The sequence below is a fragment of the Simochromis diagramma genome, unplaced genomic scaffold (genome assembly GCF_900408965.1).
Source record: "Simochromis diagramma unplaced genomic scaffold, fSimDia1.1 OVJJ01000141.1, whole genome shotgun sequence".
NCBI classification, from domain to species: Eukaryota; Metazoa; Chordata; class Actinopteri; order Cichliformes; family Cichlidae; genus Simochromis; species Simochromis diagramma.
This window is the reverse complement of record NW_024387350.1, coordinates 1,351,379-1,364,014: the sequence shown is the minus strand read 5'-3', so window position 1 is coordinate 1,364,014 and position 12,636 is coordinate 1,351,379. Positions and strand designations below refer to the sequence as shown.

At 39.4% G+C, this 12,636-nt stretch overlaps 1 long non-coding RNA gene across 1 annotated transcript; it reads right to left on the bottom strand.

The window, feature by feature from the left end:
• Window positions 1–5,872: 5,872 nt before the first annotated feature.
• LOC120718423 lies at window positions 5,873–12,504 on the bottom strand. The gene is made up of 4 exons (XR_005692481.1): window positions 12,332–12,504; window positions 9,711–9,845; window positions 9,193–9,240; window positions 5,873–7,641 (listed from the first exon to the last, which is right to left on the bottom strand). It is a non-coding gene; the product is annotated as an uncharacterized LOC120718423 (long non-coding RNA).
• Between the last annotated feature and the right edge of the window lie 132 nt (window positions 12,505–12,636).

Here is a 12,636-nt window from a genome sequence, read left to right as displayed (position 1 = left end):
TTAAACATGGTTTAAACATGTCAGGTCGGGTCTTGGACTCCACCTCTCTGGGAACATCTCAGCCCCCCACCCCCCCAGGTGTGGGGGCCTATCTGCCCTCACCACACTCCCTGGCGGTGGCTGATGCCCTCGTCCATCGGTGTGTTGGTGGATCCTGGCGCCCGTGGCTTGGTCGGGCCCCTTCCGGGTCGGGGCACACTCGGCAGGGCCACCCCCCACGTATCTCTGCTTGAACTCTCGCACTCTAGGGGGCCTCTGGATGTCTGGGGCCTGGATCTCCACCATACCTGCTTCATGCCCTGGGGGGCAAGGCTATGACTCCCCACACCCTCTAGCAGATAGTTGCATGGAGAAACCTTTTGAGGTTGTGACAGCAGGTGTACACACGGGTGCTCACAGAAAAACACTATATCTTCCTTGGCTGCTGCCTCAAAGCATACTGTGCACCGTCGGTCTTGTGTGCTGTTCAGTAACATTCAATATTTATTATTTACTGTTACTCTACTTACCTTGGTTGTTGCTGTGGTCTCCCTGCTGTGTTGTTCTCTTTTTGCTTGTTTTCTTTTTTGTTCCAACAGGTGATCTGGAGGATTATTTTTTAGTGTCTTCTCTCACTGACCCTCTTCCCCCCTATTTTTCTTTCTTTCCCTTTCCTATCCCCCATTCATGTCTGTCCAGTCTCTAATAACTTAAAATAAATAAATAAATAAATTATTAATAATAATAATAATAAAAACAATAATAAAGATCAATCAAATGGACCAATATACCAATGTAAAGCCATAATGACCCACTTGGAAAAACAAATCCGCTGGGCATCTTTTTTGGCAGACAATAATTCTGATTGCTAAAGTACCGAACAAAACAGGCAAAAAAAAAAAAGAAAACAAAAAAGAAATGTACAGACACAGTGTCTCACAGTATAATGTAATCATATTGTAAATGGACTGCTGCTTTTCCTCTCTAACTAACTGCACACTCAAAGTGCTTTCAGTACATTCACCCAATTATGCCCATTTAGTGACTTCTAAACCAAAACACCTTGTCTTAACACACACGCACTGCAAGGATACGTTACCATGCATGCCATGTAATTTGATAAACGACCCACTAAACCTCTTCCTGAGCCACAACTGCCCCCAGGAAACAGATGCAGTCATGACTGGGTATTTGAGGAGGAAACGGAAAGATTAAAAACGGTACATCATGTCAGCTCGCTTTCATTTTCAGCAACATTTGAAATCTTAAAAATATTCTTAACAACAATACTGTGTCATTGATATAAGGAAGTAATATCCTTAGCCTGAAACACTGCCCAGCCGCCTTTTTATACACAATTGACAAAAATAATAAGATATTTATTAAAGAAGTGACTTGTTTTTTATTTAATTTATTTAATTTTTGACTTCTAACATTGATGTTGCCCCTGTCAGAGGAAAGAAGCTTCAGTTCATTCACTAAAACCCCCAAAACTCCCCGCTCTCCTTCCATGGCAGTTTTTCATTCTGGGGCAATAGATCAAAACATCACAACAGAGAGTTTGAAGTCAAGGCTTCATGAGGTGGTTAATGTTGGTTACCAATTGCTGTTGCTGGTGCTGTTCTTCCCATCTATTCCCACCTACCCCCCATTTACCTTTTACCTTGATTTTTTAAATAACCATTTCAAACTATTTACAGAACAATCAGCTGTTCTTCATTCAATAAGATGCCACACAAATTATTTGTGCCACTCCTCTCTCTCTCTCTCTCTCTCTCTCGCCGTCACTCCTAAGACTTCCCCAGTCTTTTTTTTTGTTGTTGTTTTTTTTGCTCATAAGCACAGAGTGCTTGCTAGCACTGTCCTTAGACAGTAAACGTGACGAAACTATTGAGGAAAAAACACAGTGTATATATTGTTTATCATGACTGGTTTTACGTGGCCTATCAACACAATTTAAAAACTGGGATATGTCACCTTGCTTTGTCTTTAAGTGGTCATGTGATTGGCTTACCACGACTACTTTATTCTTTGTCAGTCATACAGCAACACTCATGCGATTGTTTTGCCCCCTTAGCTCCAGGTGTTGTGCTAGACCAGACCTTCCCAAAGTGTGGGGCCCGCCCCCTAGAGGGCGCGCAGAACCATTGCAGGAGGGGGCCGCGGTATGAAAAGGAAAAAAAAACAAAAACAGTGCTTGGACACTGCTAGCATAATGGACAGGTTTTTTGACGGGGCTCCAACACAAACGCAAAGCAGGAGATGAAGCATCGCTGAATATGTTTCCAAACCAACTTCATTCTAAGCCAAAGACTAGAAAATATGGTGAAGCATGTCTGCCCTTTGGCTTCACCTGCACACGTGCCAAGGTAGGTCTCCCCTGCAGAATTGGTTTCCCTTTGTCGGGAGCAGCGCTGGGCTCTCCAAATCACGGACAAACAGTATCCCACATTCTTGATTTTTAGTTCACAAACACTTGTTGTAATGACTAACTACTCCTGACATTTTGGAGATGTTAGCTCTTTATACAGTAAAGTTACAGCGGGATACAAATAACATCAGGCTGATCCTGCCACGATTTGTTTGTTATTCCCATCACTGACCCCAACTAATATTACTGACAACCATCAATAAAAATAGTACTACTGGTAAGTCCGAGCTCACCTCAAAAGTGATAAACAAGACAGACCAAGTGAGGACTAATGCAGGAGCTGATGGAGGTGAGCCAACCAGCATGAACATGATTTCCTGCAACCAATCAGCACAAGGCGTGAGTCAGCGAGGAGAGAGCAGGTTAAAAAGAACGATAGTCAGCTCAGTAACTGGATGGTAAATATTTCAGGAGACAGAGGTGTACATAACAATGAGTAGTTATAAAAATAAAAAAAATCATATTATGAGACATATACAGCTGATGAGATGTAGAAAGAATATAAAGCAAACATTTTTTTTTTTGTTGCTTTGTATGAAGAAAACCCGACAAAGTAACTAACTGAATCTCACCATGACTACATTTTAACTCTTTCTTCACTAGTTGTGAAAATGACACACATGGCCTATTTGTGGCTAGCTGGCCACAGTCAGAACCTGTTGCTTCTACAGCAGCTCCAGTACACTTTGAAACCAAGAGGTTTCAGTTTGCATACTCTGAGGACCAACTCAGCTTTTGACCTTTGCCAGTCCAAGCAGATGGCACGCAAATGTCAACGAGCACTTTGTAAAATATCACACGCATGAATCATTATTCTGGTGGAAACTGTGGGATTCAAACCCTGGACCTTTACATACCTGTGGTGACTGTACGAACTAGAAAAGCACAGTTCTGAGAGCTAACTTGAAAGTCTTGTTTGCATTTTATCAGTATTGATTTTTATTCTTTGTGAGTTATTACTGAGACTAACAGTCAACAACCAGATTCAGTATCTTCTGTTCCTCTTCTATTCATCTAATGGAAATTCTTGGATGAATTCTTTCAAGTCCTTTGGAAGCCCAAGCTTAAATTTACTAACTTTACCTGGGGTGATAAACACTTACCTCATAATGTAACTGACTGGGACATAGACTTTGTTCCTTTCAGATATTTTCCTCAACCAGTTGCAGCAGGTGGCTGCCCCTCCCTGAGCCTGATACTGCTGATTTCTTCCTGTTAAAATGGAGTTTTTCCTCTCCACAGTCACCAAGTGCCTGTTGTCTTTATCCTCCAGTATAAACTCACTTTTGTAGTGAACTGGAGATGTATACATAAAACTGAATCAAATGTAATCGTACCAAATACTATGAAAATTGAAACTATGTAGAAATATGGATTTATTATACTAAATCTGAACCACCTACACTCACCTGCCAATTTATTAAGCACACCTTGCTATACTGTAACTGCTTTAACCCCCTTTAATTTTTCATGGCACTAATAGCGTCCTGGAATCCGTGCTGAGAGATGTTGGTTCATATTGACTTGATGGCATCACACAGTTACACATATCCATGATGAAAATCTCATGGTCCACCACATCCCAAAGGTCCTCTATTGGATTGAGATCCCTGTGACACTGTGTGACATGGTGCATTATCCAGCTAAAAGCAGCCATCACCATTTGTATGCTGTGGTCATAACTCAGGTAGGCTGTGGCATTGAAACAATGCTGCATTGGTACCACAGACTCAAAATGTGCCACCAGCAGCAGTCTGAATTGTTGACAAATTTTGTGATAGTGCATAGCTTTCATTCATTTTAGGCCAAATTCTGACCCTGTCATCTAAATGTTGCAGTATAAATTGAGTCTCATCAGAGCAGGCAACATTTTTCTATCTTGTAGAAACGCTTGCTTTAATTTCCTGTTATTAGCTGGTAGGAGTGGCATCCGGTTTGGTCACAAGCCCCTGCTAAAACCCACCTAGTTCAAGGTTCAACGTGTTGTGCATTCAGAGATGCTCTCCTGCATATCTTGGTTGTAATGAGTGGTTATTTGAGTTACTGCTGCCTTCTAATCAGCGTGAAACATTCTGGACATTCTCCTCTGAAAGGAACCACTGCTCACTGGATATTTTCTCTTTTTTAGATCATTCTCTGTAACCCTAGAAAAGGATGTGTGAAAAAATCCCAGCAGATTAGCAATACTCAGACAGTCCATCTTAAATCAGCCCTCTTGTCCATTGTGATGCTCAGTTTGAACTTCAGCAGGTTTCTTTGACCATGTCTACACTGAGCTGCTGCCATGTGTTTGGCTTATTTGCAAGCACCAAACATACAACATCCAGCATGCACAGTTCTCATAGTTCTGTTAGCTGAGTCTCCAAATCTCTAAACACCATGCGTTAAGGGAACACAACTATAGTTCAAGAAACTTAATGTACTTGACAAAATAAGAGAGAGGACCCACGGTTGAAAAAAAAAAGGGGAAGAACATCATGTGACAGCCACCATCTGACTCAGGATTCTCCCCAAAACTAAAATTAATGAACTGAACTAATACTTAAGCAGGACTGCTGGGAACTCCCAACTCAATGTGTAGATGTTACCTCTTTTATACAGTATGTGGCAAAACCCACCAATTTAATTTAAGTGCTTGCTCATAGGGGGTCATATAATCTACTGTGCAATATAAAGCGCATTGAGGCAACTGTTGTTGTGATTTGGCGCTATATAAATAAAACTGAATTGAATTGAATTAAGCGCAATTAGAAACACAAAGAAAGCCAGATTTGTAAAAAGGTACTAAAAGAACATTTGTTGGGGCAATTCAAAGTGTTCAGCTGAACAGGGAAATATTGTAGGTCTGCTCTTACCCTTACCCTACTTCTACCCTACTCTTCCTCTTCCTGCTCTGTTATTTTTTTTTATCTAACACCTACAAAAGTCACTTGAGGTCTCTTTAATATTTTGACACGTGACTGAGTTGTTCCTCCAAGTTTGAACAGGTGCAATATGACTGAGACCTAATGAAACCACTGTTTTGTACTTTAAAGACGAGTGCTATATGATGACCTTTATGCTGATTTGCTGCTAAAGCGGTGTTTGGATCAGTGGAATTGTGCTTAGAGTTAGAAGCTTGGAGTCATGTTGCTGACACACAGCAGCTTTGTGTTTTCAGTACATAATTCCAATTTTCATGTGTATTTATTCAGAAAAATCAGCAGTGAGGATGATGGAAAGCAGTGACGTCGTAAATAACAACAGCAATACATATGAAGCTTTCCTTCTTTATAAATAAAATACAGTATGAGACATATAACTGTTTTGTGATGAAAAATTGTGTATAAAACATTTACTATGTTGAATTTTTCTTCTGTTGAATAAGTGAAGTAGGACAAAGTCTCACAGCCAGCGGGAGCTGACTGTGTGTTGTGAGCAGAATAGTGGACCCAAACGCAGAAGACGGGAGGAGACGGTACAGAACTTTAAACAAAAAGCGAGACTTTAATAGGGCTGATGACAAGAGTGCAAAACAAAACAACATGAACAGTGGCAAGGCTAAACTAAAACCTAAACTGGAAACACTAGAAATGACTATGACGACTATGAACATGATTTTGTGCAGGCATGAAAGAAACTGTGAAATACAAACATGAACTAGACACATGAACATGCCCTGAACAAAATCATGAAAATCTTGGAAACCTGAAGTGACACGGAGGGCAGGAAAACTGACGACCTGACACAGAACAAAGGAAGAAGGAGGACTTAAATACACACAGGGGAAGTGGAAACACACGGGGAAACAGCTGACTCAAATGAACATAACAACATCACAGGAGAAGAGTAAAACTAAACACATTAAAGAAAGAAACACAAGACTTTCAAAATAAAACAGGAAACACGGAGCGACGTAGATATGACGACACAGGCTTGACAACATGAAACACGCAAACAAGAAATACATAACAAATAGCACAGAAGGCCTGGGTGAAACAGACTAAACTAAAATTCACGGCCAATTAATAATCACAAACTCCACATTATCTTCAAAATATAACAAATGATCAAAACTGAAAGCGCTGGGTCAGAGCCAGCCCTGACACAAAGTGAACAAAGTGAATTTATACTGTTTGTTCTTTGAGCTGTTCCTTTATTTACCACGAGTATTAACAGCACAGTGGTCAGATCTACATCCACTATATAACCAAAAGTATTTACTTCTCTGCCATCACATGCATGTGAACTGGAGTGACAGGGTTTCATATGATGTTGGCCCAAACATTTTCAACTTAGGTTTAGGAGAGTTTATGAGAATTTTTCACCATTCTTCCAGAAGTGCGTCTGTGAGGTCAGACACTGATGTTGGATATGAAGACTTGGCTCACAGTCTCCGCTTCAGTTCATCCCAGAAGTGTTGGGTTGAGGTCAGGACTCTGTGCAGGGCAGTCTTGAGGACATTTGAACTTTAAAGTCATTTTAAACCCTGTATGTATTTAAATCTAGACTTACTACTTACTACAAGTTTAAAAGGGCTTTACAAGTCACACATCTTCTTCTCTCATTTGTTTTCATGTACACCTAACAATGGGTAAATGTTGTTGCTTCTACAGCAGCTCACCTGCACTTTGAAACTAACTTGAGTTTCAAACCCTTGCCAGTACAAGATGATTGCACACACGCAAATGTCAGTGAGTTATTTAAAATATACCACATGCATGCAGGAGTAATTACAATCATGGCAACTGGGGGATTCAACCCTGAAATTTGCATACCTGGAAAAGGTGACTGCACCAATAAAGAAGGCACAGTTTTCATGGTTTATATGTCAGGTGTTTGCAGCTTATGTGCTAATCTGAAGTTTTCTTGGTTAGAATTGGTGAAAAATAAAGATTGTTTTATTTCTAATGGCTTATTCATCTGAAAAAAAAAATAGAACACCTCGCTCTTAGGGGATTTGTGGTTGCAGATGCTGAATACCAGAAGCTCATTGCCGAGAAACACAGAAGTAATCACTTTAACAATCAAACCACTAATCTACTCAGTAAGAGCAGGATGATAAAACTTGCGGGTGGGGGGTGAACAGGTTTCCTGTGTATTTACAAGCAGCTCACACTTTTCAAAAGAAAAAAACAAACAAACTTTTTTTTATACTAGCATACACAAAGCTAAAAGAACATAGCTCAGGCCAAGGGAACAGAGGTCAGCATTTTCAGCACCAGTTGTTTTCAGTCCATGATTTCTGGGAGCTGCGAAGAGAGATAGAAGGCAATCATGCAAAACAACATTCCCTCATTAGCAGAAAAAACAGCCTAATTCTGAGCTAGCTCGAAGCTTTCAGAAGGGGGAAGAAACTCAGAAGTTATGCAAAAGACCTAATGGTACCACAGAGAATCACCTAATAGCTGACAGTAAGCCAAAATTTGTGAAGCAGCTTTTGTTGACACTGGAAATTAAGGAAAATTGGAAGCGCAATTCTACCTTAGGTACGTAGGTACGTGAGAACCTTATGTGCCTGTGATAGAAATTTGCTTTTAAGTGCATCAGACATCATCACCTTTCTAGGAAGGTTACAAGGTGAGTCCTTTCTAGTTATCTCACAACTCCTGATTTCCCCCAAATTTTTAAAACTGAGGTGAAAAGCACAAATTTGGCATGATCCATGCCAAGAATGCCTATGGACAATTCCAGGTTAAAACCATGCAGGCTGGTAGAAGAGTAGTTTAGTGCCTATTGTCTGTGAATGTTCTCAATCATTCAGGTCATCGTAGTCTACGGAGCTTGGAAAGAAAAGTGTCTGGACTTCGTTTCCTTGAAGATGGACGTCAGTGACCCAGTGTTTTGTATCTGTTTAAGTTATATTCCCTGATTATGTATTATTATAATTTATCTCGTTCCCCGGTCATGTCTGATGTCACTCCTGTCTCTGTGCTCCGTGTTTCCTTTGTTCAGTTTCACTCTGTGCTTGTCGTGTTTCCTGTTTTACTTTGAAAGTCCGTTTCTCATGTCAGTGTTTCTATTTTTGCTTCCCTTGTCTCGTTAGGTCTAATTTCTCCCAGCTGTGTTTTTCTCCTGTCTTCCCATTCCCTGATTACTCCAGTGAGTATTTAAGGCCTGTGTTTGCCGTGCTCTGTGTTGTGTTGTACCCTCACTGTGCTGTGTTTTTCTTCTATGATTCTGGTAACTTTATAGTTCTCTGTTCACAGTTATGTTTTCTAGCTTCCCGGTTTAGTTTCGCAGTGTCTTAGTTCCTCGCTGTTAGTTTCTAGTTTTCTACTTTTCGTTTCTAGTATGTTTTACTACAGCGCACTAAAGTTGCCTCTTTTAGTTCACCCTTGTGTCCTGCGATGCTCAAAAATCAGTAGATGCACTTGGGGAACCAGGTCTTTGGTGTCTAACACAAATATAAATCAATATCCAGATAGGAGTCTCCAAGTCTGAGAGCATGCTTCTCAGAAAAGGGTCAAGTGCTCACTCTAGGTTAAAAATTAGTTGGTTCTCCAAGGGGGAGAGTTGAAGAATTTTGGAGTCTTGTTCATGAATGACCAGAAAGTGGAGCCAGAGATTGACTGACAGACTGGTGCAACACTTTGCCAGTTTGTCATGGTGAAGAGAGAAATAAGCATGGAAAGTGAACTTGATCATTTCCAGGGCAATCTACATTCCTTCTCTTACTTATAATTAATAAGTACACCATGGTTAGTTAGCCTTCAAACTGAACCCCAATCCCATTCAAAACATCCGCTTCTGACTTAAACAACCAAGAATTGTTAACGCAGGCCAGAGCAGGCTAACATTACCTGAGGAGCTTGTCGTGTCTTTTTCTGGAATTTCACCACTGCCAAAATCTGAAAATGAAATAACAACTAAGGTTAAGCTGTTACATTTACTCATTAAACATTCAATAAAATAGTAATAATAGACTCCAGCCCCCCGAGACCATGACAAGGATAAGCATGGATGGATGGATGTTTATATTTATAGCTGAGCTGTTTCATTAAAATTTAGTGTGGTAATGTACAGAACCAGAATTACAAAAAAAAGTTGTCTCTGTCCAAATATTTATGGACCTGATTTGATTTTGCCATCAAAATATAATTTTGATTAAAGAGCATCCACAAAGTGATGGATTAACCACTGCAGAAACAGATACAACTATTTTGGTAATTACAAATACTGTTCATAAACTTATGGTCTAATACATTTGTTAAGCAGTCTATTTCACTATGTCAGAAGTACAGTATGTTTGGAGTCAGCATCCTGTAAAGATATTTACAAATTAGAACTACAGACATAGAGCAGAGGAGACAGATATTACCTGACAGTAGAGAGGCCAGCAGTTCAGTGTCATTTATTATTAAGGTTGAATTTATTTCGCCAGAAGTAAAAAAATAACTATAATCTTCATCATCAAAAGGTGGATCATCTCCCTCTGATAAAATAACTCCAGTACCTTCAGGGATAGACAAACAAAAATAGCAGATCAAGTAAAGTTGTAGCCCCAAATATATATAGCATTTAAACAATTGAATGAACATTTTTTTTAAAAAAATAGCTGCTGCCCCAAGCTGAGGAGTTTAAGTATTTCAGAGTCTTGTTCATGAATGACCACAGAGTGGAACAGGAAACTGACTGGTGGACCAGTGCAACTCTATACCAGTTTGCTGTGGTGAAGAGAGAGCTATGTGTGAAAACTGAGGTTGATGATTTTCAGGTCATTCTACATTCCTTTCCTTACTTATGATCAAAGCTGTAGGTTATGACTGAAAGAATGACATCATGGATACAAGTTTCCTCTGAAGAATCCTGGGCTCAGCACAACAGCGGAGAGAAGATCTTGGTCATTTGAAAGGGGCGCAGAGTAAAGCTTCTACTCCTCCACACTGAAAGGAGCCACAGGAGTTGGTACAGCCAACTGACCGTGTCTCCTGGGCATGTGCTGATATATTACAGTGTATGCTAAAGATATAAAGCTAGCACACATTATAACGTATTTAAAATAACATCCAGCCGAAACAATAAAGCGATAGACAAATGAATGAATCAATGATAATGACCCAATAACATATACATGATACTACATAATAGTAATGCATCTGTATGAGGTCACAGGGCTGCATATCAGTGTTTTCTATCTTCATGTCAACCTTTTATGAAAGTCAGCAGAAACTCCCCCTGTCTGGATAGCATGAAGGGGTGAACTCTAAAGTTCCAGTTACTGTTTATTTCCTTCTCATTTACTTGATTCAGGTTTTGAAAATATTGCAGGTTGGGTTAAAATACGTCCCATCTCCCAGGGCTGGTGGTACAGGGTGCTTTGTGTTTCATTAAACACCGGTGTCTGACAGTCTGGCGCTAAGGAAAGGATCACAGGTCATTAATGAAAACTTCATTTAGTTTTGCTGAAAGAAAATTCATCATTTACAGCAACAAACGCTAAACGAAATGAAGAAGCAGTGAAAAACAAATATTCACAATTCATTAGCTTGTAGAGACACATTTAACAGCCATAACTTGAAGTACTTATTTTCGGTGTAACTTTATTAGTCTCTCACATTGCTGTTGAGAATGTTTGGCTCACGAACTAAAACACCCATGTTGTTTTAGTTCATTGAGGTTTGTGGGTATTCAATTCTGCACGACTCTGTTTAGATCCCTCCAGAGCATTTAAATTGTGTTAAATGAACTTGAGTCTTTTCTTTTTCAGCCATCATGTTGCAGATTTGCTGATCTGATTGGGACCAGATTCCACCTGCATGACCCAGTTTCAGCTAAACTTTATCTTTGGCTGTGAAATGAGACCAAATCATTACTCCACCAATAGTGTGCAGTAGCCTATAGAGTCTGAGAAGTGTCTCTTGTATGTTTCTCTCACGGTCTCGCCTCGGAGCTAGTGTTCTAGGATGACTAGGATGACTACCATTGGGATAGAGTAGGAAAGCACTGTATAAGAACCAGTTCATTGATCAGTAACACTTACTTTTCTATTAGTTTGTTGCATGTTTTTGCAACTTTTTTGAGACATGTTGCTGCCATCAAATTCTAAATAAGCCAGTATATTTTCCTAAGATGCTACATTTTCTTAGTTTAAACATTGGATCTATTTTCTAAGTTCTGTTGTGAATAAAAATGTTTATGAGAATAACAAATGATTACTTTCAGTTTTTAGTTATCGCTTTCAGTGAGCTGTTTCTCACACTCTACTTCTGTATTTTGGTTTAGGTTTTGTTGTATAAATAGTGACATAGTGTAATGTCACGTACTGTTCATTTGAGGATGTGTCTCAAAAATGTTATGACTTGCCGAGGACCACGTGATTTTTATTATGCCCTGATATGTAAAATCTCGAGAAAGCCTTTACTTTCTTTTTTATGCGTATAAAACATGTACCTTATTTGAAATGGTCTCTTTACAGCTACAATATGTCTAAAATACTGCATATAATTATTTTTGATAACACATATAACCTATCATATATTAATTAAGCATTAATAGTTAGAATTGTAGTTTTTCTTACTAGTAAACCACATGAAAGGTTAAATAAATGTTAATTCACCAATAATTAACAACAGTTATTATAAGTGTTTCTTTTGTCTGAGCTGTTTGAAAAGTATTGGCAAATGAGCCAAAAAGAACACTTTTTAAAGCATTTTAAGGTGGTTCTTTCAGGTAAACCGAGATAGAACTTATGCAGATCTGAAACTACACACTAATACACAAAAAAAGATGTGCTCACGCTCAAATGTTGAACTTTAGAAGTCGCAAAGATTAAATATAACCTACATGTTCCCGACGGTCAAAGGTACTTTCAATGATCAACATCTCCCCAGATCCTGCCTTTGAAACCCCATCAATACAAATCATGGCTGAGACACACCCTACCATGATGCCATTTAAAAGCAAAACAATAAACCACACGCACAGTTTTAACTCACTCACCAAGAACCCACAACAGCAGGCAAAGTGTCATCGTTGGCATCATCCGTTAATGCTTTGTTGTTCTTCTCTGACAAATTTGATGTGAAAATTTCAAACCAATCTTCTCCTCGTGACTGACAGCTGTCACCTTGATGTCTGCTTGAACTCTTCATTCAGTAAGTCTTGTATATACAAAAACAGGAACTAGCTAAACCACAGTGAACTACATCAGCTGACTTGTTATTGCTTGCAGACTTACGTATAGCTTTGACTTTGACATCAGGGCCACCATGAGGTCGATAATTGCAGCTTTTGTTACAGGTCTT